The 23477-nt window shown below is 44.1% G+C and overlaps 5 non-coding genes across 5 annotated transcripts; 4 read left to right on the forward strand and 1 right to left on the reverse strand.

The window, feature by feature from the left end:
* The first annotated feature begins 3375 nt into the window (after positions 1-3375).
* Positions 3376-3566, forward strand: LOC147272056 (U2 spliceosomal RNA). The gene has a single exon (XR_015117251.1). It is a non-coding gene; the product is annotated as a U2 spliceosomal RNA (small nuclear RNA).
* Positions 3567-4108: 542 nt separating this feature from the next.
* Positions 4109-4272, forward strand: LOC147272057 (U1 spliceosomal RNA). The gene has a single exon (XR_015116869.1). It is a non-coding gene; the product is annotated as a U1 spliceosomal RNA (small nuclear RNA).
* Positions 4273-16653: 12381 nt separating this feature from the next.
* On the forward strand, positions 16654-16727 carry trnan-guu (transfer RNA asparagine (anticodon GUU)). The gene has a single exon. It is a non-coding gene; the product is annotated as a tRNA-Asn (tRNA).
* Positions 16728-18801: 2074 nt separating this feature from the next.
* Positions 18802-18874, forward strand: trnar-acg (transfer RNA arginine (anticodon ACG)). Its single transcript has one exon. It is a non-coding gene; the product is annotated as a tRNA-Arg (tRNA).
* A 1213-nt stretch (positions 18875-20087) lies between these two features.
* trnal-uaa (transfer RNA leucine (anticodon UAA)) lies at positions 20088-20169 on the reverse strand. Its single transcript has one exon. It is a non-coding gene; the product is annotated as a tRNA-Leu (tRNA).
* Between the last annotated feature and the right edge of the window lie 3308 nt (positions 20170-23477).

The following is a 23477-nucleotide window of genomic DNA, read 5'->3' on the forward strand; positions in this document are numbered from 1 at the left end:
GTTTTTCGCAACTCTCACCACATCACTGTAGCATCATTTTGAGGAAAGTAGCAACTCTCACTTCATGACTGTCAGCATCATTTTAAGGTTTGAAGCAACTCTCACTACATCACTGGAGCATCATTTTGAGGTTTTTAGCAACTCTCACAACATCACTGAAGCATCATTTTGAGATTTTTAGCAACTCTTACGACATCACTGTAGCATCATTTTGAGCTTCGTAGCAACTCTCACTACATCACTGTAGCATCATTTTGAGGTTTTAAGCAACTCTCACTACATGACTGTCAGCATCATTTTAAGGTTTTAAGCAACTCTCAGTACATCACTGGAGCATCATTTTGAGGTTCATCGAAACTCTCACCACATCACTTTCGCATCATTTATTAGGTTAGAAGCAACTCTCATGACATCACTTTCGCATCTTTTTGAAATTAGTAGATACTCTCATTACATCACTGTCAGCATCATTTTGAGTTCATTATTATCATTGAGGTTATTCGAATCTTTCACTGCATTACTGTTAGCATTATTTTGATTTCATTAGCAATTCTTACGACATCTCTGTCGCATTATTTTGAGGTTATTAGCAACTCTTCCTACATCACTGTAGCATTTTTTGAGGTTATTCGCAAATCTTACGACATCACTCTCAGCATCATTTTGAGATCATTAGTAACTTTAATTACATCACTGTAGCATCGTTTTGAGGTTCGTAGCAAATATTACTACAAGACTGTCAGCATCACTTTGAGGTTATTCGAAACTTTCACTACATTACTGTCAGCATCACTTTGAGTTTGTTAGCAATCCTTAGAACATCACTGTAGCATCATTTTGAGTTCAATAGGAATTCTTACGACATTATTGTCATCATCATATTGAGGTTTTTCGCAACTCTCACATCATTACAATCAGCATCATTCTTTAATTCATTAACAATTCTTCCTACATCACTGTAGCATCATTTTGAGTTTATTAGCAATCTTTACGACCTCACTGTAGCATCATTTAGAGGTTCGTAGCAACTATTACTACAATAATGTCAGTATTATTTTGAGTTTATTAGCAATTCTTACGACATCACTTTCGCATTATTTTGAGTTTTTTAGCAACTCTTACTACATCACCGTCAGCATCATTTTGAGTTCATTTGCAATTCTTCTGACATCACTGTCGCATCATTTTGAGTTCATTAGCAATTCTTGCGACATCACTGTCGCATCATTTTGAGGTTATTAGCAACTATTACTACATTACTGTCAGCATCACTGAGTTTATTAGCATCTATCACCACGTGACTGTTAGCATCGTTTTGAGTTCAATAGCAATTCTTACGACATCACTGTCATCATCATTTTTAGGTTACTCGCAGCTCTAACCACATGACTGTCAGCATCACTTCGAGGTTATTCGAAACTTTCACTACATTACTGTTAGTATCATTTTGAGTTTATTAGCAATTCTTACGACATCACAGTAGCATTATTTTGAGTTTCGTAGCAACTCTTACTACATGACTGTCAGCATCACTTTGAGGTTGTTAAAAACACTGACGACATTACTTTAAGCACCAGTGAGTTTATTAGCAACTATCACTACATTACTGTTAGCATCATCTTGAGTTCATGAGCAATTCTGACGACATCACTTTCAGCATCATTTTGAGGTTATTACCAATTCTTCTGACATCACTGTCGCATTATTTTGAGGTTGTTAGCAACTCTTACTACATTACTGTTGCATTATTTTAAGCAACTCTTTCTAACTGACTGTCAGCATCACTTTGAGGTTGTTCGAAACACTTACTACATTACTTGAAGCATCAATGAGTTAATTAGCAACTATCACTACATTACTGTTAGCATCATTTTGAGTTCATTCGCAATTCTTCCGACATCACTGTCGCAATATTTTGAGGTTCGTAGCAACTTTTACTACATTACTGTCAGCATCACTTTTAGGTTATTCAAAACTTTCACTCCATTACTGTTAGCATCATTTTGAGTTCATTAGCAATTCTTACTACATCACTGTCGCATCATTTTGAGATCATTAGCAATTCTTCCGACATCACTATCGCATTATTTTGAGGTTCGTAGCAACTCTTACTACATTACTGTCAGAATCATTTTGAGGTTATTAGCAGCTCTCACTAGATTACTGTCAGCATCATTTTGAGTTCATTAGCAATTCTTACTACATTACTGTTGCATTATTTTGAGGTTAGTAGCAACTCTTACTACATGACTGTCAGCATCACTTTGAGGTTGTTCGAAACACTTACTACATTACTGTAAGCATCACTGAGTTTATTAGCAACTATCACTAAATTACTGTTAGCATCATTTTGAGTTTATTAGCAATTCTTACGACATCACTGTATTATCAATTTGAGGTTAGTTTCAACTTTTACAAAATTACCGTCAGCATCATTTTGAGTTCATTCGCAATTCTTCCGACATCACTGTCGCATTATTTTGAGATTATTAGCAATTCTTCCGACATCATTGTCGCATTATTTTGAAGTTCATAGAAACTCTTACTACATGACTGTCAGCATTACTTTGAGGTTATTCGAAACTTTCACAACATTACTTTTAGCATCATTTTGAGTTCATTAGCAATTCTAATGCGGCTCGAGGCCACGCTGGTTCACCGAGCGACAAGGTGAGCCTTGAAAACGGCATCGGCCGAGCTTCCCGGGCTTTGGATACCCTGGTGAATTCCCCAAATGTGGGAGTCTCAACTGCATAATTTCTGACAGTGGGGGACTGCGTCCGCGCTCTCCCCTGTGATCATGTGAAAAAAGGAAAGAAAGAAAGAAAGGCCGACGACGGCGGCAACAACGGTGACCGCCTGTCCCGGCCAGTTGGCGGTCTCCTCTTGTGCTGGCCAGCCTGAGGAGACCGCGGAGGACGTAGCCTCGATGAGCTCCCAGTATCTCTCACACCTTCCAGCCCTAAATGAAGAGGGCAGGGTTTCTGCCACATTTAGTTGAGGGTCATGGTATCTGACAAGCCCTGGGCTCAGGACAATACATCCACGGCTCGTCTTCGCAGTAAGTGGAATGATACCAGAGAATTCATGCGTGGGAGGAGATCAACTTGGAAAACCCCGACTCCAGGATGAGTCGCTGGCTTGTGGCTTTGAACACCGCTTTGTTTTACTTTGAGTCGCCCCACTAGCATAGCAGGGTGAAGGCACCGATTGCCTTTGCTTTGGATAGCAGTGGGGACAACCAGTGTGCCAGATGTAGTGTTTATGGCACTGCATTTTGTGTCGCCACCCAAAATGTTGCAGTTCCTGCCCACAGCCGCGGCCGGGATTGGCTGTACCGGGGGTGCTGGCTCTCACGTCGGGTGGCTGACAGGCATCGCTTCTCGGCCTTTTGGCTAAGATCAAGTGTAGTATCTGTTCTTATCAGTTTAATATCTGGTACGTTCCCTATCCGGGAACCATATATTAAATTGCTTTTTGGAACAGGGAGACGGAACGGGAGCTTGCTCCGTCCTTTCCACGCATCAACCTGGTATTGCAGTGTTTCCAGGAGTGGTGCAATGCCCCGCATTTCTCGTCGGAAATAAAACAAGCCTCCGCCAGGCACTCGCTCACCTGCTCCACCCAAAGCCGGACCAGGGTTCTCCTCCTGCACTGCAGCTTTTCCTCAGCCTGCGGCCGCAATGGCCTTCCGGGAACAGTGCGGGCCCCTCCCCTTTTGTCAGGAGCAAATCCCGTGCTCTTCAGGCCAACTCTCGAGTGCTGCACATGAGGCCGGGGCTGGATTTCCGCCCGCGCTGCCGCTGGGCGTCAAGTTGTGGCTCCGTTTGCACTCCAGATAAGGATGGAGGTCCGCTGACGGCACTGCTCTCGGAGCCTTTCCCAAAAGGCTTTGGAATGCACTCTGAAAGACCTGAACCTTCAATGTGCCTGAGCTTCCCGGGCTTGGGATATCCGACATCCGGCATCTTTGTGAGAAACAAAGGGGGCTGCGCACGCGGCAGATTGGCACAAGGTAGGAAAGATCAGGCGCTGTGTCGGCCTCCCTGCCTGTCAGTCAGAAGGCTGTGTCCCTGGAGATCATGTCTGTTCCTAAGCTCAGCGAGTCATACTTACCTTGCAGGGGAGATACCATGATCAGCAAGGTGGTTCTCCCCGGGTGAGGCTCAGCCATTGCACTGGGGCTGTGCTGACCCTGGTGAATTCCCCAAATGTGGGAATCTCAACTGCATAATTTCTGACAGTGGGGGACTGCGTCCGCGCTCTCCCCTGTGATCGTGTGAAAAAAGGAAAGAAAGAAAGAAAGGCCGACCACGGCGGCAACAACAACAACGGTGACCGCCTGTCCCGGCCAGTTGGCGGTCTCCTCTTGTGCTGGCCAGCCTGAGGAGACCGCGGAGGACGTAGCCTCGATGAGCTCCCAGTGTCTCTCACACCTTCCAGCCCTAAATGAAGAGGGCAGGGTTTCTGCCACATTTAGTTGAGGGTCATGGTATCTGACAAGCCCTGGGCTCAGGACAATACATCCACGGCTCGTCTTCGCAGTAAGTGGAATGATACCAGAGAATTCATGCGTGGGAGGAGATCAACTTGGAAAACCCCGACTCTCAATTCTGACGACATCACTGTCGCATCATTTTGAGATCATTAGCAATTCTTCTTACATCACTGTCGCATTATTTTTAGTTTCATAGCAACTCTTACTTCATTACTGTGTCATTATTTTAAGGTTTTTAGCAACTCTTCATAAATTACTGTCAGCATCAGTTTGAGTTTATTAGCAACTATCACTACATTACTGTCAGCATCATTCTTGAATTCATTAGCAATTCTTCCGGCATCACTGTAGCATCATTTTGAGATCATTAGCAATTCTTACTACATCACTGTCACATCATGTTGATATCATTAGCAATTCTTACGACATCACCGTAGTATTATTTTGAGGTTAGTAGCAACTCTTACTACATGACTGTCAGCTTCACTTTGAGGTTGTTCAAAACACTTACTACGTTACTGTAAGCATAACTGAGTTTATTAGCAACTATCACTACATGACTGTCAGCATCACTTTGAGTTCATTAACAATTCTTCCGACATCACTGTAGCATTATTTTGAGGTTATTAGCAACTCTTACTACATTACTCTCAGCATCATTTTTAGGTTACTCGCAACTCTAACCAGGTGACTGTCAGCATCACTTTGAGGTTATTCGAAACTTTCACTACATCACTGTCGCATCATTTTGAGATCATTAGCAATTCTTCTGACATCACTGTCGCATTATTTTGAGGTTCGTAGCAACTCTTACTACATGACTGTCAGCATCACTTTGAGGTTGTTCGAAACACTTACGACATTACTGAAAGCATCACTGAGTTTATTAGCAACTATCACGACATTACTGTTGGCATTATTTTGAGTTCATTAGCAATTCTTACTACATGACCGTCACATCATTTTGATATCATTAGCAATTTTTACAACATCACTGTAGCATCATTTTGAGATCATTAGCAGCTCTTACTAGATTTCCGTCAGCATCATTTTGAGTTTATTAGCAATTCTTCCGACATCGCTGTCGCATTATTTTGAGTTTTGTAGCAACTCTTACGACATGACTGTCAGCATCACTTTGAGGTTATTCGAAACTTTCACTACATTACTGTTAGCATCATTTTGAGTTTATTTGCAATTCTTATGACAACAGTGTAGCATCATTTTAACGTTAGTTTCAACTCTTCCTACATTACCGTCAGCATCATTTTTAGTTTTTTAGCATCTCTTACTACATCACTGCAGCATCATTTTCAGATCATTAGCAATTCTTACTACATCACTGTCACATCATGTTGATATCATTAGCAATTCTTACGACATCACCGTAGTATTATTTTGAGGTTAGTAGCAACTCTTACTACATGACTGTCAGCTTCACTTTGAGGTTGTTCAAAACACTTACTACGTTACTGTAAGCATAACTGAGTTTATTAGCAACTATCACTACATGACTGTCAGCATCACTTTGAGTTCATTAACAATTCTTCCGACATCACTGTAGCATTATTTTGAGGTTATTAGCAACTCTTACTACATTACTCTCAGCATCATTTTTAGGTTACTCGCAACTCTAACCAGGTGACTGTCAGCATCACTTTGAGGTTATTCGAAACTTTCACTACATCACTGTCGCATCATTTTGAGATCATTAGCAATTCTTCTGACATCACTGTCGCATTATTTTGAGGTTCGTAGCAACTCTTACTACATGACTGTCAGCATCACTTTGAGGTTGTTCGAAACACTTACGACATTACTGAAAGCATCACTGAGTTTATTAGCAACTATCACGACATTACTGTTGGCATTATTTTGAGTTCATTAGCAATTCTTACTACATGACCGTCACATCATTTTGATATCATTAGCAATTTTTACAACATCACTGTAGCATCATTTTGAGATCATTAGCAGCTCTTACTAGATTTCCGTCAGCATCATTTTGAGTTTATTAGCAATTCTTCCGACATCGCTGTCGCATTATTTTGAGTTTTGTAGCAACTCTTACTACATGACTGTCAGCATCACTTTGAGGTTATTCGAAACTTTCACTACATTACTGTTAGCATCATTTTGAGTTTATTTGCAATTCTTATGACAACAGTGTAGCATCATTTTAACGTTAGTTTCAACTCTTCCTACATTACCGTCAGCATCATTTTTAGTTTTTTAGCATCTCTTACTACATCACTGTAGCATCATTTTGAGATCTTTAGCAATTCTTCTTACATCACTGCCGCATTATTTTGAGTTTAGTAGCAACTCTTACTACATTACTGTCCGCATCACTTTGAGGTTATTCGAAACTTTCACTACATTACTGTTAGCATCATTTTGAGTTTATTAGCAATACTTACGACATCACTGTAGCATTAAATTGAGGTTAGTAGCAACTCTTACTACATGACTGTCAGCATCATTTTGATGGAGTTTGAAACTCTTACTACATTATTGTAAGTATCACTGAGTTTATTAGCAACTATCACTACGTTACTGTTAGCATCATTTTGAGTTCATTAGAAATTCTTCTGAAATCACTGTCGCATTATTTTGAGTTTAGTAGCAACTCTTACTACATTACTGTCCGCATCACTTTGAGGTTATTCGAAACTTTCACTACATTACTGTTAGCATCATTTTGAATTTATTAGCAGCTCTTACTAGATTACCGTCGCATCATTTTGAGATCATGAGCAATTCTTCCGACATCACAGTCGCATTACTTTGAGGTTCGAAGCAACTCTTACCACATGACTGTCAGCATCACTTAGTTTATTAGCAACTATCACTACATTACTGTTAGCATCATTTTGAGTTCATTAGCAATGTGGGGCTTTGATTGGGAATTGTAAGAAAAATCACTGAATGAACAACACAAACACAGACTGTGTCTGAAATTCCACACCTGCACCCGAAACCAGTGTGGAATCAATTGTATCCACTGTCAATCCTGATTCTGGAGAAATTTCTTTGTGTGTTTTGATGGACGCGAGCCAAGCAGAAATTTCCCACAATGCAATAGGGCGGCGTTTGGTCAGTGTTGAGCAGGCGTCAGTCTGACAATGATGTCATATTATTGTGTCATCACTTGACCAGACCCAAAAGTAGGCTCAGGTATCAGTTTCTTCTCAATGCTAATGTCTGCTAGCTTAGTCTGCTACTTTGATGGCTCTGCCTGCTCAAAGGTCCAGACCCCTGGATGTGGTGGTTCCTACCTGAACGTAGATTCTGTCAGCTCATGTTGTTAAATCAACTCACCAGGAACACCAGTAGATTTCAATGGACTGACAATGAGTCTCATTGAATGGGTGTCTCGTCCAATGAGAAACAATCAGTCTCAGGTTGAAGCTCATCAATGAGGTCTTGTGGATCAGTGGCTTGCATGAATGAATGAGTTGGAAGACTTCTTGGAAAATAAAGAGGATTTAATACAATTAAGAAAACACTTAAGACAGAGTGATAATTCCAGCAGAGTAATTAAGGCCCATATTGAGTAGCAGGTATGAATTAGCCTGGATTTATCTGAGCTTCAAGTAGACGGCTAAGAGGCAGGTGGAAAGGTGTGTAGGATGAATGATAGTGACCTCCAACCAAATGAAGAGGACTGAGTGGAGGCTGACCAGCTCTACGGAGTCAGGCGGAGTTTGGCAGCGAGACAGGAGTCCAGGCCTGAATCGGTGAAAACCAACGTAACCGGCTTACGTTCTCAGCTGGATTCTCCCATCGATGTACGACGCCTCTCCAACGAACTGGTGGGAGGACGGCCTCCAAAGCCTCCACCTCGTCGACCGTGGCTCCCGCTGAGATTCGCTCGATGAAGAAGGGAAGCGCGTTGATTGGCTACCCTCTGGTCTCAGGCTGCTGGCTGCCTGGACTAAGCTGCTCTTCTCCAACACAAAGGTGGTTTCTCTCTCTTCAAGGCTCACAGGAGGTCAAGAGTGTAGCGACCGTGAGCCGAGATCGATGATGAATTACAAAAATAGAAAATCAAAAAATAAATTAGAGGAATAGAAAAGAAAAGGGGGAGGAGCCGGACCAGCTGCTCTAGGAGCTCACACACAAAGGGCAGAAACAAGAAGCACTGAAGAGAGCGCCAGCAGTGGATGGTGCCACCACTGTTACAGTAAACTGGTCCGCCTCAGAGCAGTGACCTTTGACCTGTGAGGGGTTGTTGGCCAATCAGCACACTTTGCTGTCTTCAGTCCTTCTCAGATATCAACAAATGAAGCTGGTTGAACAGACAGCAATCATCATCACTCAGAGACATCACCTGGAGAGGAAGACTGCTCCGAGTTCTGACAATGACAGTGAAGAGGCAAAGAGAGCTGGACAACCACAGACAGTGAAACATTCGGAACATCATGTTTCTACACGTGTGTGTGTGTGTGTGTGTGTGTGTGTGTGTGTGTGTGTGTGTGTGTGTCAGAATCGGAATCAGAATCTTTTATTTTCGTTGTGGGGGGGGGGTACAGTGACAATAGTTAGAGCGCTCTTCCAGAGCCACCGTGCACCACAGAATGCAGATACAAAGAAAAGATAGAAAAGATAAAAGCAAGATAAAAGACACTGTTAGAACAGAAAGATCCATCAACCCACCAACCAGAGGTGTGTCTGGTACAGATGTGGAATTATTGGCTCACACAATGTTGAGGCAACTGGAAGAAGACAAACAAAAAAGGCTGGTGTGATCCAGACCTTCATCAAAAATGGTCCTGGAGAACTGTTCAATGTGTCAGGACTTCTGTCCATTGTCTTCTGCTTATCCTGTTCAGGGTCATGGAGGGGGTGGAGCCTATCCCAGCAGCTCTTGGGCGACAGGCCGTGTTCACCCTGGACAGGTCACCAGTCCATCACAGGGCCAACACATCCACAGACAAACATTCCAAGCCAGACTCAGGAGGATCTCTCCACCCTACAGACTGTAAAGGAACCATCAAAGATGGCAGTTGGAGTTCTGTGGATCTGTGCTGGATTCCTCATCCTCACGGACCAGAAGTCTGTCTGAAATACTGCACTGATTGATGATCTTTTCATGAATCTGGAAAAGCTTCTAAAATGAAAGGAAAACAATCCTATCTTCTTCATGCCTCAAGCCAAATCAAACCAAGAGTTCTTTTATCATATTTTTTTAACCGGACGTCTGCTTTGACTGGTTGGTTGTTGAAAGAGAGCAGGACAGGACAGACAGCAGAAGACAAATATAGAGAAGGAAAGACAAAAGACAGAGAGAAAGGAGGGAGAGAATGACAAAAAGATGGGAACAAGATGAGGGTGAAAGACAAGCAGAGAGAAAGACAGAGGGACAGGGGGATGGAAGACAGACACACAACCAACAACAGCAGCAGCAATAATAGTAAACTAGCTGCCAATGATAACGTCTCCTGGTCGCTGAAGCAATCAACTTCATAATAGGAGGATTGAAGAGCCAGGAAATAAAATATTAGCACAATACTGATGTGAATGTTCGTGCAATACTGAGAACACTGATATGTAGACGACTAGTAGGGGCGGCACCGTGGTGCAAGAAGACAAACAAAAAAGGCTGGTGTGATCCAGACCTTCATCAAAAATGGTCCTGGAGAACTGTTCAATGTGTCAGGACTTCAGAAGCTCCAATCTTCTCTAAGGTCCAGTGAGAGTGGAAGAGATTATAAATGAGAGAAGCAGGGCCCTCACTCAGAACTGAACCAGCTCAGTTGGGAGAGCCTTAGACTGAAGATCTAAAGGTCCCTGGTCTGATCCCAGGTTTCAGCAGAGGAGCAGCATTGACTTTACTTTCCAGTGGAGGAACTGCAGACATGAAGGAAACTAACATCTTGTCCTGTGCATTCTTGTGACATTCAGGACATTTTGGAGCCTCTTGTTGGATTTTGCCACAGAGAATCAGAGCCAATCAAAAGCCTGGAGGACTTTAACATGGAGGACTGAACAAGTCAAGAAAGCATCAGTTTGACCTTCACGGGTGTTTCTGTTCCTGTCTCAATGCTGTAGAAAGAGCCTGAGGAGCTCAGATGGTAGAGCATCAGACTTTTAATGTGAGGGTCCAGGGTTCAAGTCCCTGTTCAGGTGCTGTGGAGGTTCCAGTGTTTGACAACATGGTACTGGATGAAGTTTAGTGTTGAACAAACTGTCAACATCAAAAGTAGAAGTGTTCTTGTCTTGACACTGTGAGACAGTCGCTAGAAAACTGACCAACAATAATTTCATGTGGCATGCAATTAACAAAAGACCTACATTGATGGTCGAGGGGGGGGGGGGGGGGGCTGGAGCCTATCCCAGCATCTACAGGCCAGAGGTGGGGTTCACCCTGGACAGGTCACCAGTCCATCACAGGGTCAGCATACAAAGACGAACAACCATTCACACTCACATTCATACCTACGGTCAATTTAGAGTATCAATCAGCCTCGTCCCCAATTACATGTCTTTGGACAGTGGGAAGGAGCCGGAGTACCAGAGAGAACCCACGCATTCATGGGGAGAACATACAGGCTCTACACAGAAAGATTCCCCACCCGAGCCTGGACTCAAACCAGAACCTTCTTGCTGTGAGGCCACAGTGCTCACCACTGCACCATCATGCTGCCAAGCTCTCTTCTACTTTCCTCAATTGTCTTTCTTTCATGTCCTCCTGAGATCAAAGACAGAATTCTAGCTACTGTCGAAGCCCTGATGACATCATCAGGAATTCTGACTTTGATCTAGAGACTCTTGCTTTAATCTGAATTTGACCTGACTAATGTTTTAGTTTAGGTTGCATGATACCGACCACCTCATTTCTCCTGATGGACTGGTGACCTGTCCAGGGTGAACCCTGCCTCTTGAACAACGTCACCTGGGATCGCCCCCCCCCCCCCCCATGACCCCATACCCCCTTCCCTCATGTGACTCTTTCATGCGGGCCTCTCAAAACAAAAACATGGCCGCCGCTCCTGTCATTTTCGGAGGAAAGTGCCTTCTTCCAAGATAGTTTTGATTTAATAAAGCATTCTGATGACATTTCTAGAGAGAAATATGCATTTTGTTTTCATAATCTTTGCTCAGTTCTTGTGTTTAATCTTTGGTTTGTTCGTTATTACGATGAATCTTTCACCTCTCGGAAGAGAGTCGTTACAGTGTCACATTTCTACTGTTGCTATGTTGGTTGCTAAGGACGCCATTACGGACGAGTGTCATTTCAAGATAGGTTTGATTTTTAAAAAGCATTTTCAGGACATTTCTGGCGAGAAATATAAATTTTATTTCCATAATATTCGCTGTTCAATAAAGAATAATATGAAATGGATTTTAGTGCCCCAGGAATTACAAACATCTGCTTCCGTGGAAGTCGGCCCCGTTCTTCTGTGAGAAAATCCGGTAGTTGTCGCTCACTCCGGGGAAAAAAAACAAATATTTTTAATACTTTATCTTTTGATTAATAAGACAATCTACAAATTCATTTAATTTCTGGATGTTTATTCTACCTACGAAGTCCATTTGTCACCATTATAGATCGACCAATCAGCATTAAGAATATAAACAATGACTCAAACGAATGGCGGTCTGCTGACGTCACATCCGTCACAGAGGCTCACTCCTGCACTCAGAGGTGGCCTTTTAGTTCCATCACTTCACGCTGTATTTACAGATTTATGATTGAGGGGAACAAACCACTCTGATGTCTGGGTTCATCAAGGATATCATTAAAGAAGTCCTAACTATCTGACCAGTTAAATTGATCCTAACTGTTCTTCAGATATTGTGCTGGTAATGTCATGTAGTTTCTTTTCCAATGTAACTTTGTCGTTCTGATGTGTGTATTTTTACTGCTCCAACAAAGCTGTTCCTCTTCTGGGGAAATCAATCATTCAGGCAATCAATAACTGAGTGTCTCTGATGCTGTACTGTAGTATTGCAGTACAACAACACTCTGATCCTTCCTTTTCAAATGTTTTTATTGTGTTTCTCTCATCAGGTGTTCACAATGATGACAATAAAAATCAATAATTGATATTCAGCTTTGTTTCAACAATAATAACTGATCAGAAATGAGGCCTGATGGCTGCAATAGCAGCTTTGTGCTGTTCAGTGACTCCTGCTATAAAAAGGAGTCAAGGCGGTCTTAAAGATGTGAAAATGTTCCAAAGATCCTTCTTCATGTTGGTCCTGAACAAGATTGGTGTCAGGCCTTTTTTCAAAGGAGCTCCAAAAGGCTCACTTAACCCTTTGAGGCCTGGCTGAGACACGAGGCCTGTTGACCTTTGACCCTGTTGCTCTTTTGTTCTCATTGGCCTCTACAGTGGATACAGACCTGAAACTTTATGAAATCCTAATCTGGTGGAATAATTCTAGAACCCCCTCCCAAACAGGAAGTGGCTTCAGGAAGGAGGTGGGGCTTCAAAATTTTAAATATTGGTTTCTGGCAGAGGTGTGAACTCCTCCCAGAAATCTCATCTCATTTGGAGCAACTTTGACCAGTTATGATGCTTCATTTAAAGACTTTACTGGACTTTGCCACGCCCTTTACGGACAGCAGAAAGGACTGAGGGGGGTCAAACCAGCACAGATGTGATCCTTCGAGAACAGAACAACACACTAAAATTTCAACTTCCTAGGTTCAAAGAGAAAAAACTATCCCCTTGTGAAACTGGGCAAAATCAGGGTCTGGGACTTCTGCACTCCGAGAGCCTTTTGGAGCAGAATTGAGGATCAAATCTGGGTTCTGGTGTTTCTACTTGGGCTACATCCACCAAACTTTACACACATAGTGTGATGCCCCAGAGTAGCATGTGCTGGGAATTTCAGCCATCTAGGTGCTAAGGGGCCCAAGCACGGTCCCGGGGCATCCACTAACCCTAAGGGGCTCCTCAAAGTCTGGCCCCCCTTCCCTGGTTTCATTTGAGCTGAAGCCACCAAAAGTCACACCAATGGTTGATGTCAGTGAGAGGACTGATTCTGACATTTTCAGCCATCCAGAACTTACAGAGCTGAAACACAAGACCCCAAAGCCCCTTCCATGTTTGTTGCCAGAGATATCGTAGTCATGACTGTGCACCTCCTTTATGGAGAAAAACAAAACAACTACTGCTTTGGGGCTTGTGTTCAGGGTTATTATATTATATTATTATATTATGTTATGTGTGTAAAGTTTGGTGGATGTAGCCGGATGGGCCGGTGTGAGCAGGCATTTCAAAATATACAGTATATTTCTGGTAAACATGCAGAAACAGCGGTTAGTTTGTTTTTGTGTTAAAATGAGAAACAGACCCATCCAGTTGTAGTGCCACCACTCAGCGGCCGCCTTGCAGTCAGAAGCCATGAAGAATGTTGCCCAGTAAGAGGAAGGAGAAAGGAGGAGCCGAAAAAGAGACACTCCCGAGAAGAAAAGCAGCCGAATTTCCAAAACTCGACGCGTTCTTCCAGGGCTGGACTGGGAAGAAGAGACGTCAGGTGTTGGAACGTGTAGTGGAAGAAGAAGGTCTCTGAGTAGTGAAAGAGTATCACTCTTTTAACATGGTTACTGTCTTCCATGTAGAATACTGCACTTTATTTTAATTTTTGAAACTTCAAAATGTGCGCATACATCCTCTGGTATGGCGTGTGCTTACACATATCGTGTAAATAACCATGGAGGGCTGCCAGGGATGAAAAATGCCAGGGCCATTTTTTGGTCCCAGTCCAGCCCTGCTTCTTCACCTGCTCACGGTGTCCTGTCAGCTGTCTTCCCTCAAGGAGGTGGCCAGTCTTGCTCTGGAGCAGTTTCAAAAATAGGCCTCAGCACACTGCCTCTGTGCCATGCCTCTCTCATGCTCCTCTACTCTTTGGTGCACATGCCTCCAGTCTGTCAGGCCTCTAATGAAGACACTTGGATCACTGGGCTTGCTAAAAGCAGGGCAAACAAAACAAAACAAAGCATGACGTTGACCACAATAAGTCAGCCATTTCCACGTCGTGCCGTCCGTTCTAACGAAGAGCCTCTGGACAACAGGGTTTATGGAATCTTGTTGAGGATGAAACTTTAAAAAATCAGTCCTCTGTGTGGAAGAAGGGCGACTAAAATAGTCTCCAACTGACTGATCTGACTCCTCCACTTCCATTGCAACAGCATGGCTTGACTAAGAGAAAGAGAGAGAGCTGAGAGATTTCATTGGACGAGCCCAATGTCCTTCAAGAAAATCAACCAATGGGCCGCGTTTCGCGTCTCCGATACCGTTACGGTCGATTAAAAACTATACACTTTTGAAAAAAAAATTATGACAGTTATGGGCCGGCCCAAAGATGTGCATCGGCCAGATGGCCAGTCCAGCCCTGGGTTCACCCTTGATGGGTCACCAGTCCATCCCAGGACCAACACACACAGACAGACAACCATTCACACTCACAGTCATTTAGAGTGTCCAGGTAACCACTACCCTCTTGATGTCTTTGGACTGTGGGAGGAAGCTGGAGTACCAGAGAGAACCACCACAGAGACAGGGAGAACCTGCAGGAGGGGTGGAGGTCGATGAGTCCTGGAGACGTTCAATAATGTCCACAACTTTGGCACCAGGAAGACAGCAGGTGATGGCACCTGGGAGTTCAACAGACCTGATGATTGAACCACCAATCACAAGGATTTCAGCCTCCATTGTAAACAGAGAGTTTAGATGAGAGAGAACCTGCTGTCAGCCTCACCAGTCAGGGCAGTGGCAGAGGCAGCAGAGTTGAATGAAGCAGGACCACCTGGCAGGTCTCAGCTGGAGGTGATGACATCACTGGCCTCAGTCCTCACCAGTGCTCTGCCTAGCAACAGGGACGATGGGGAGAAACCAGTAGAAGCACTCTGAGAGTTGGAGACAGCAGGAGAGAGACCACGACAGAGTCACCCATGGGAAACTGTTGGATCCACTCAGGACAGGCTGGACAGACACAGATCAAAGACAGAATTGATGATGATGTCATCAGGAGGCTTTGGTAGTGTTTTTATTTGTACCTAGAATTCTGTCTTTGATCTCAGGAGGACATGAAAGAAACCCAATTGAGGAAAGTAGAGGAGAACATTCAGCTTCATTAGAAACACTTGAACTGTTGAACAGTAGAATTTGTTTGAAACAGTTTACAACACTGAGTGACAGGATTGAAGAGGGAAGAGTTTTGTATTTTCAGTTTAATTCTAACTTTAAACTGGGCATGAACATTTTTAGTCGTTCATATTCTAACATACAGAGGAAGTCATGTCATTCCCTTTTTTTTAACCTGTCCTGTTCAGGAAATGGAAATGGAAATTTAGCTGCTATGTTGAATCAGAAAAACCTTTTGAAGTCTACTTTTGCTTCAGTCAGAAAGTGGACTGTTGTTAACTCTCACAATGGTTGGTGATTGTGGAGGAAGACAAAATCCTTATGAACCTCTTTTTAACAGACACACATTTCTAAAGACACTGGTTCATTTTATTTTTCTTCTTCTAGCAGAGGATGGTTTCGATCCATCGACCTCTGGGTTCTGGGTCCAGCACGCTTCCTCTGCACCACTCTGCTCTACCATTGATGGTGCCAGGAGGCCTAAAAACACAAAACACCAATTCAATCCAGGACCTTGGATCCTAAACTGAAACTCCATCACACGGTGGCTCTGCTGGGGCTCCCACAGGTGAGTGAGGCTGAGCTCCAGTCTGCTCTGAGGAGGCAGCAGACATCTGCACCACTCAGAGGTTTGGTTGGTGGCTTTGACAAAATCCCTACAAACTAAAATCCTGTTGAATCAGGAAGTTCTAGTTGAACTCTCATCCACGTCACATGACCAAGAAAACCTCCTCTTTCATTCAGACCAGAACAGACAAACATAGAAACATTGTTTCAGCTTCTGATCAAACAATAACATGTTCTTGATTGTTTGTCATGTTCTATTAATCAGACTGATGATCTCTGGATGTTCTAGGAGGGGGGTCTGTTTCTGATGAAGCCTGTTTGGTCTGGGGGGGTTAAGATGGTGGGGCTGTTTCAGTTCTAGTGCTGAAGGCTTTCACCATGACAGTCAGACTCTCCTCTGTCCTTCATGGTCCCTCAAATGTGCAGTGTGGACCTCACACACTGAATTTAGCCTGAAAACTCTTCATGAAAAGCAGGAGACTCAGAGTCTCTGTGGCGCAATCGGTCAGCGCGCTCGGCTGTTAACCGAGAGGCTGGTGGTTCGAGCCCACCCAGGGACGATGACCAGGCTCTACTGGTGCTTAGGAGTCGCTGCGTTAATGATCTGAATGTGGACGGACAGACTGACCCTCCACATTACACACCTGTGACAGATCTCTGGATGAGAAGTGTTAAATTTAGTCGTCGTGTGTCATGCAGTGTTGAGGAGGCCTGCTGGCTGTGGGTAAAGTGGGGGCTCAGAGTTTGTGGAGTCAGCTCTGGAGTGAAGGGGGTCACTGTTTGGTTCTCAGATGCTCCAGCTCAGGTTAGCGAGGTGGTGGAGAAACCAGTGAGAGCTCTGCCAGCTGGAGCCTCTTGGGTCCCGGGAGGCTTCACTCCTGGAGGTGGAAATGATGAGGAGTTTTAAAATCTGCTCCTCTTTCACGCTGACTTGTTTTCTAGGGTTCCCTCTTTTATTCTCCTGGAGATCAAGAGGATCCTGCCATGTTTGTCCAGGAGACCCACAGCACAACAGTCAGTGAATGGGGATGCAGGCAGGCTTTTAATGGGGGTCATTTGAAGTCCCAAGTCCAGTTGGAGCAGAGGCTGGAGTTTGATTCTCCAGGAGTTTTTGTTGTTGTTTTTTTCACCAGTTTCTTTTGGTTTGGAGGAAATCATTCCAGGTGTTTGAAAGAAGGTGAGAGCAACTTTGGAAAATGTTCAACTGGTGTTTTTAAATGTCTTTGCACCAACAAATGGTGGACAGGACAGCTTTTGAGACATTTTAATGCCACCGTTCAACAGTGAATCTGCTGGTTTCCTGTTTTTAGGAGCTGATGGGAGCTGCACAGAGAAGCTCTTTGAGACAGGAACCATTCAGAGCTCCACCCTGCTTCTTCCAGCAGGATCCACAGATCCACCAACACACCAGCTGTTTGATGAGTGGAGGCTTTTGACCAGGATTCCTAGACAGCACAGCTGGACTCACTCAACAGCTAACTTGTTAGCACCAACTAGACAGGAGCGCTTCTATGGTTTTACTCAGTGGTTCAATGTTTTTAAGAGATGTCCCATTCAGCCTGTGGGTTTGAGTGATCACTCTTCAGTCTCCTGTTCTGTTTTATTAAAATTTTCCTTTAAAAGCTCCTGAGAGAGAGAGGGGGGGGGAGATAGAGGGAGGGGGGGAGACAGAGAGAGAGAGAGGGAGAGGGGGGGTAGACGGAGAGAGGGGGGAGACAGAGAGAGAGGGAGAGAGGGGGGAGACAGGGAGAGAGGGCGGGAGGGAGGGAGAGAGAGGGGGGAGGGAGAGAGAGGATCAAACTGATCTCAAACTTGACTTCAAAATTCTCAGATTATAATCATTTTTACTCCTTGATAGATTCATCACTACAGTGTCATAGAGGGTCCATTACTATTGCAGTATATTAAAGAATATAAGAACGAGGTTACCATTCATGTAAATATAATATTTCATGTATTGCAGTATATTTTCAAAGATATGACACTTTAATTTTTTTAATAAGAGAGACTTTAATGTGAGACTTTAATGTCTGTCTTTGATCTCTAAACTCTGACTCTGATGTCATTGGTGGTGACTGAACTCTACCCCCTGACAGACTGAAGGCTCCTATTGGTGATGTCATCATAAATACATGAAGGTCTTTTTTCAATGGTATAACATTAAAGCTCATCTTAGTAAAACAATCAAGTTACCTGAACTAAATTCTTGAAAAAATGACTGTCACTGACTTAAATGAATCAAATCTACTTCAAAGTTCCTTCTGTTGTCATAAGTCAGCCATTTTAAGTGTACTTGTAGTTCCAGAACATTCCAAGAGGAGATGATATGAATCATTTTGTTAGATGAACTCAGTTCCTCTGCTTTGATGTTGGTGGACCGAGGGGAGTTTGCCTGAACCTGCTTGGACCTGCTGGCTCCTGCTCAGTCCCTCACTCAGCCTCACTCAGCCTCAGCAGCACCGCTCCACTGAGGCCTGATTCAGGTTCCTAGCAACCAAATAGGAGGAGAGCTGAACCTTCTTGCTGGGAGGCCACAGTGCTGACCACTGCACCATTGTGTCCCCTGAAAATGCCACCACCTTGTTTGGATTTTCTGTAACAGCAAGGACACATGAACACAGCCGCTTCTTCACAGGGCTGGTGGTGCAATGGATAACGCGTCTGACTACGGATCAGAAGATTCTAGGTTCAACTCCTGGCCAGCTCGCTTTGAACTTTATACTGAGAAGATGAAGTGAGAACCACTGATCAAAGTCACTGAAGTCCTCCCAGGTTTCCTCCTTGTCTGCTGGAAACATGAACACATGAATGATCCTGCTGTCTCTCATGTTAAGCTGCACTTGACAGTGACAGCAGGAGAACAAAAATCCCAGTGTGTCATCAACATTTCCTGTCAATCAATGATAGAAGCTGTTGAATTTCAAAATGAGAAAAAATGAACACCAGAGCACTGGAGAGGAGCACAACACTTCTTTGCTTCCTGGCCACTCTCATGTCTGTCTGTCCATCTGGAGCTGGGGGGAGGAGCTTCACATGTTTTTTCTTTTTTTAAAAAGGGAATGTCATGACTTCCTCTGTATGTTAGAATATGAACTACTAAAAATGTTCATCCACAGTTTAAAGTTAGAATTCAATTTAAAGTAGAAAACTCTTCCCTCTTCAATCCTGTCACTCAGTGTTGTAAACTGTTTCTAACAAATTCTACTGTTCAACAGTTCAAGTGTTTCTAATGAAGCTGAATGTTCTCCTCTACTTTCCTCAATTGTGTTTCTTTCATGTCCTCCTGAGATCAAAGACAGAATTCTAGCTACTGTCAAAGCCCTGATGACATCATCAGGAATTCTGACCTGTCCAGGGTGAACCCTGCCTCTTGGAAACATGGTCAAGTTCTTCTGACTTCTCCAGGAGCGTCCTGCTCACATTGGTCTGTCTTCATTTTGACTCCTCCCACTGCCACAATGACCAGCCTTTATACTCTTGGTGACTGGGGCCCTGGTTGCTGCAGGCCTCAACACCAGCCTGTGGTTGTGAGCAGGGCAGAACAGAACTGACAGTATCTCCCATGCAGGACCTGGGTCAGCACCTGGTGCCAGCTGGGGTACCGCTTGAACCTGGACCCCTGGAAGATCTTCTCCAGGAACTCGCCTTTTTCAATCGAAACAGCGTGAAACTTCAAGTAAAGAATTAAAATTATTTAATTCACAATGAAGCCTCTGTCAAAAAACAAAGGAACAACTGACCACCTCACCATGACTTCACTCTGATCACCAGGAGGTAACCTGGTAGTCAGAGCAGCAATGCTCAGGTCTGTGGACTCAGAGGAGGGTTCTTCTTTTGGTCACAGGTTTGAAGACCTCAGTGGAAGAGAGAGGAGAGACTGTGAGAGACCTGCCACACCTCTCCAGTGACCTGGGACATGATGGCAGTGGTGGGATTTGAACCCACGCCTCCTCAGAGACTGGAGCTTAAATCCAGCGCCTTAGACCGCTCGGCCACACTACCTCACTGAGCTAGTCAGTGAGTTGGTCTGCTAAAGGCATGTTGAAGAGGAAGTAACATAATGATATCAAACTGATTCTGAAGGGGGACTCCTTCCCTCCACGGTCACAGGAAGTGACAACAGCGCTGCTAGAAGCAGGAAAGAAATGGTAAAAGGACTCAGTTTGTACAGAGCCTTTCTACCTCAGCAGCACTCAAGGAGCTGAACAATGTCCTCTCATTCACACACACTCACACACTGATGCTGAAGGCTGCCATGCAAGGAGCCAACCTACTCATCAGAAGTATTTAGGGGTTCAGTCTCTCACTCAAGGACACTTTGACATGGTCACTGGAGAAAGTGAGGATCAAACCAGCCACCCTTTGGTTGCCAGACGGCCACGCTACTCCTGAGTCATGTGACCTGGATAAGATGGTGAACTACAGCTGATTGCCATGCTAGCAAACCCCCTTTTGTTTGGTTTGGTTGTTGTTTAGTGACTGTGGATGAATACACAGGAGAAGTTGAGCATAAATTTGTGTTCCCTGTTCACTTGAATATCTGCAGGAGTGTGAGGTGGAAATAATACTTGGAGGAGAATGAGAGTTCAGTCTCAGCGCTATGACCTGTGCTGACACTAAAACATGTCAGCCCACAGAACAAAGATGGCAGTCCTCTGGGAAAGCAGGTACACCACACATACATGAAGAAACCCTACAGGAAACAAATATGTTGCCAGAGACTTTTACTCTGTTTTTGTTGTTTACCAAAGTACAGGATTGGAGGGAGACTGATGGTCGCTGTTTGGGTTTTTGGAAAACAAGGAGGCTGTGGGTTCAAGCTGGATTCTCAGAGACGATTTCCCCAACCTCTACATTGGCATCTCCACTGTCATCCAGTCACGTGACTGAAGTCATCCAGTCACGTGACAGAAGTCATCCAGTCACGTGACTGAAGTCATCCAGTCACGTGACTGAAGTCATCCAGTCACATGACTGAAGTCATCCGGTCACGTGACTGAAGTCATTCATTCATGTCAGTGATGTCACTTGGCAGGACTCTCATTGCCGTCTCATTCCAGAAAAGAATCCAGACTCCACCTGTGGCTCCATGATAACTGATGGACCTCTGGTTGGAGGCTGGACGATGATGTTTGGACTGGAAGGAAACTCCTTGTCCAAATTCCATTGTGTTCAAGTTTAAAGTACCACAATCAGAAGTAGCTGAATCTGACAGGTGGAGGTTTGGAACTACAAGATGGTGATGTTTTCTTGACTTGATGCTCTGACTGTCAGGGTGGATGTCAGCTTCTTCTGCTGCTGCATCTGAGTGGCTATGATTGGAGGTTTTACCCTCCAAGGTTGTTTGGTTCCAGGGGACATTTTAAAATTCCAGTCCCCAACCTGGGCTGTTCTGAAACTCTTCTCCTGAATCACTCCTGAGCTGCAGCAAGAACAAATACCAGTGCCAACCAGATCAACTTAATGGCTGCTAACAGCCTCAGACACTTGATTTCCATCAATCTGGAGCCAAGAAGGCCCTCACCTGTGGTTCTCCTCCAGGAGGGTCCAGGTTCTGCCATTGTGGCTCCTGGTGCCACTGCCAGAGAGCCTCAGCTGCACACTGCAACATTTCAACAGGAGATTGACATTCCTTCAAATGTCCTGACATCTGATTCCAATGGCTCTGTTCCATCTTTATATTTTAAAATGAATCACACAATGAAAGCTGCCTCAGCTGGTTTAAGAGAGAGAACAAGCTAAGAGATCTGAAACCAGTAAAATATGCTTTTCTGTGTGCAAACTAGTGAGGGGCATGGAAGGATGTTTTACCACCAATACAGAACCCAGACTTTAGTCATGTGATGAGATGGCGACTCTGATTATGAAGTTAATGGACAAAATGTGAATTGAAAGAAAACACATTCCTTCAGCAGACTTTGATCCAACATTGAAGTTAGAGTTTGGTGGCTGCTCCATGTTGGAGGAAACCAGGCGATGTTGGACCGTCACAGGGAAGCTCCTTTGCATCCTCTGCTGCCAGTTCAACCACTCACTCCCATCAGTGGAGAGCAGCTTCAACTGGGTTTGGAATTTACCATTGTGGATGCATAGGAATGTGGAGAAAATGTCCTTTGTCAGAAGTGGGATTCGAACCCACGCCTCCAGGAGAGACTGCAACCTGAACGCAGCACCTTAGACCGCTCGGCCATCCTGACAGACACTGAAAGTTGCAGACTTCAATATCAAATGAATTCATTCACTGACAAAGTAGAATTTTTTTCCACAGGAGCTACTGGCTCCTTAGTTGTTACATTTATTGTTAACATTAAACACACAGTCTGAGTTCATGCCAGTAAGAAATGAACCAGAACATTTGAACCACGTAACATCTCTTGATCAGTTTGTTACATGGGACACATTCCAGACAGGAAGGTCCTTCTGAGACTTGAACTCTGATCACTGGATCCAGAGTCCAGAGGGCTCACCCTTCCACCATGGAACCAAACACAAGGAGGAGGTTCCTCTAAATACCACTTGACATCACCTGCAATACAAACTGTTGATATTTGGAGGTTCATCTTGCTCTTGTTCCAGACTACATTGGCAAAAGGATCATGAACCACAAGGAAATCATGGAACTCCAGATTTATTCAGGACTTTCTAACTCCATCGTATGACCTGGGAGCAAAGACTGGCCAGGCCTTCCTTAATTTATCAGTTAATTACTGCTTCAACAAACATGCCACTTAATTAAGTTACCAGAATTTCTCTCATTGAAAAACCCACCAGCCTGATTTCTTGACATGACATGAAAAATTCTCCAAGAACCCACAGTTGGGTGGAAAGATACCAGGTTAACCAGGAGGAGTCCTGTTCCTGAACCATGGATGGAACAAAGTCCACTGGAAAACTCAGCAGTTCCTGAGTGCCAGATCCATCCGGGAGCTTGGGTCTCCCCTTGACTGTGGTGATCCATGAGATCAAGGAGGACAGAGGAAAGAAGGATCCTGTTGGAGATCTCCTCCCTTCTTCCTCCACTTCACTACTACTTGGATGTCAGGAATATGAGGTACTTTACTCAAATGAGGTATTAGGAGTTTCCTGTTTGACAAGAAGGAAGTCAGAGGTTCATACCTCACTTGTTGGTGGTGCCCTCAACCTGCTGAGAGCATCACTTAGTTCTCTACAGAGAAACATGGCAGCTCTGCTGAAGGCTGCAGGAAACCTGCTGGAACTGAGACTTGGACTCAGGTCACTGGATTCAAAGTCCAGGGTGCCAACAGGTCCACCAGGGCATCTGTGCTTTACTTACCGTGTAAAAAGGACCA

Source organism: Aulostomus chinensis, chromosome 1 (genome assembly GCF_037954235.1).
Source record: "Aulostomus chinensis isolate RoL2024-O1b breed Wild chromosome 1, RoL_Achi_v1.0, whole genome shotgun sequence".
NCBI lineage: Eukaryota > Metazoa > Chordata > Actinopteri > Syngnathiformes > Aulostomidae > Aulostomus > Aulostomus chinensis.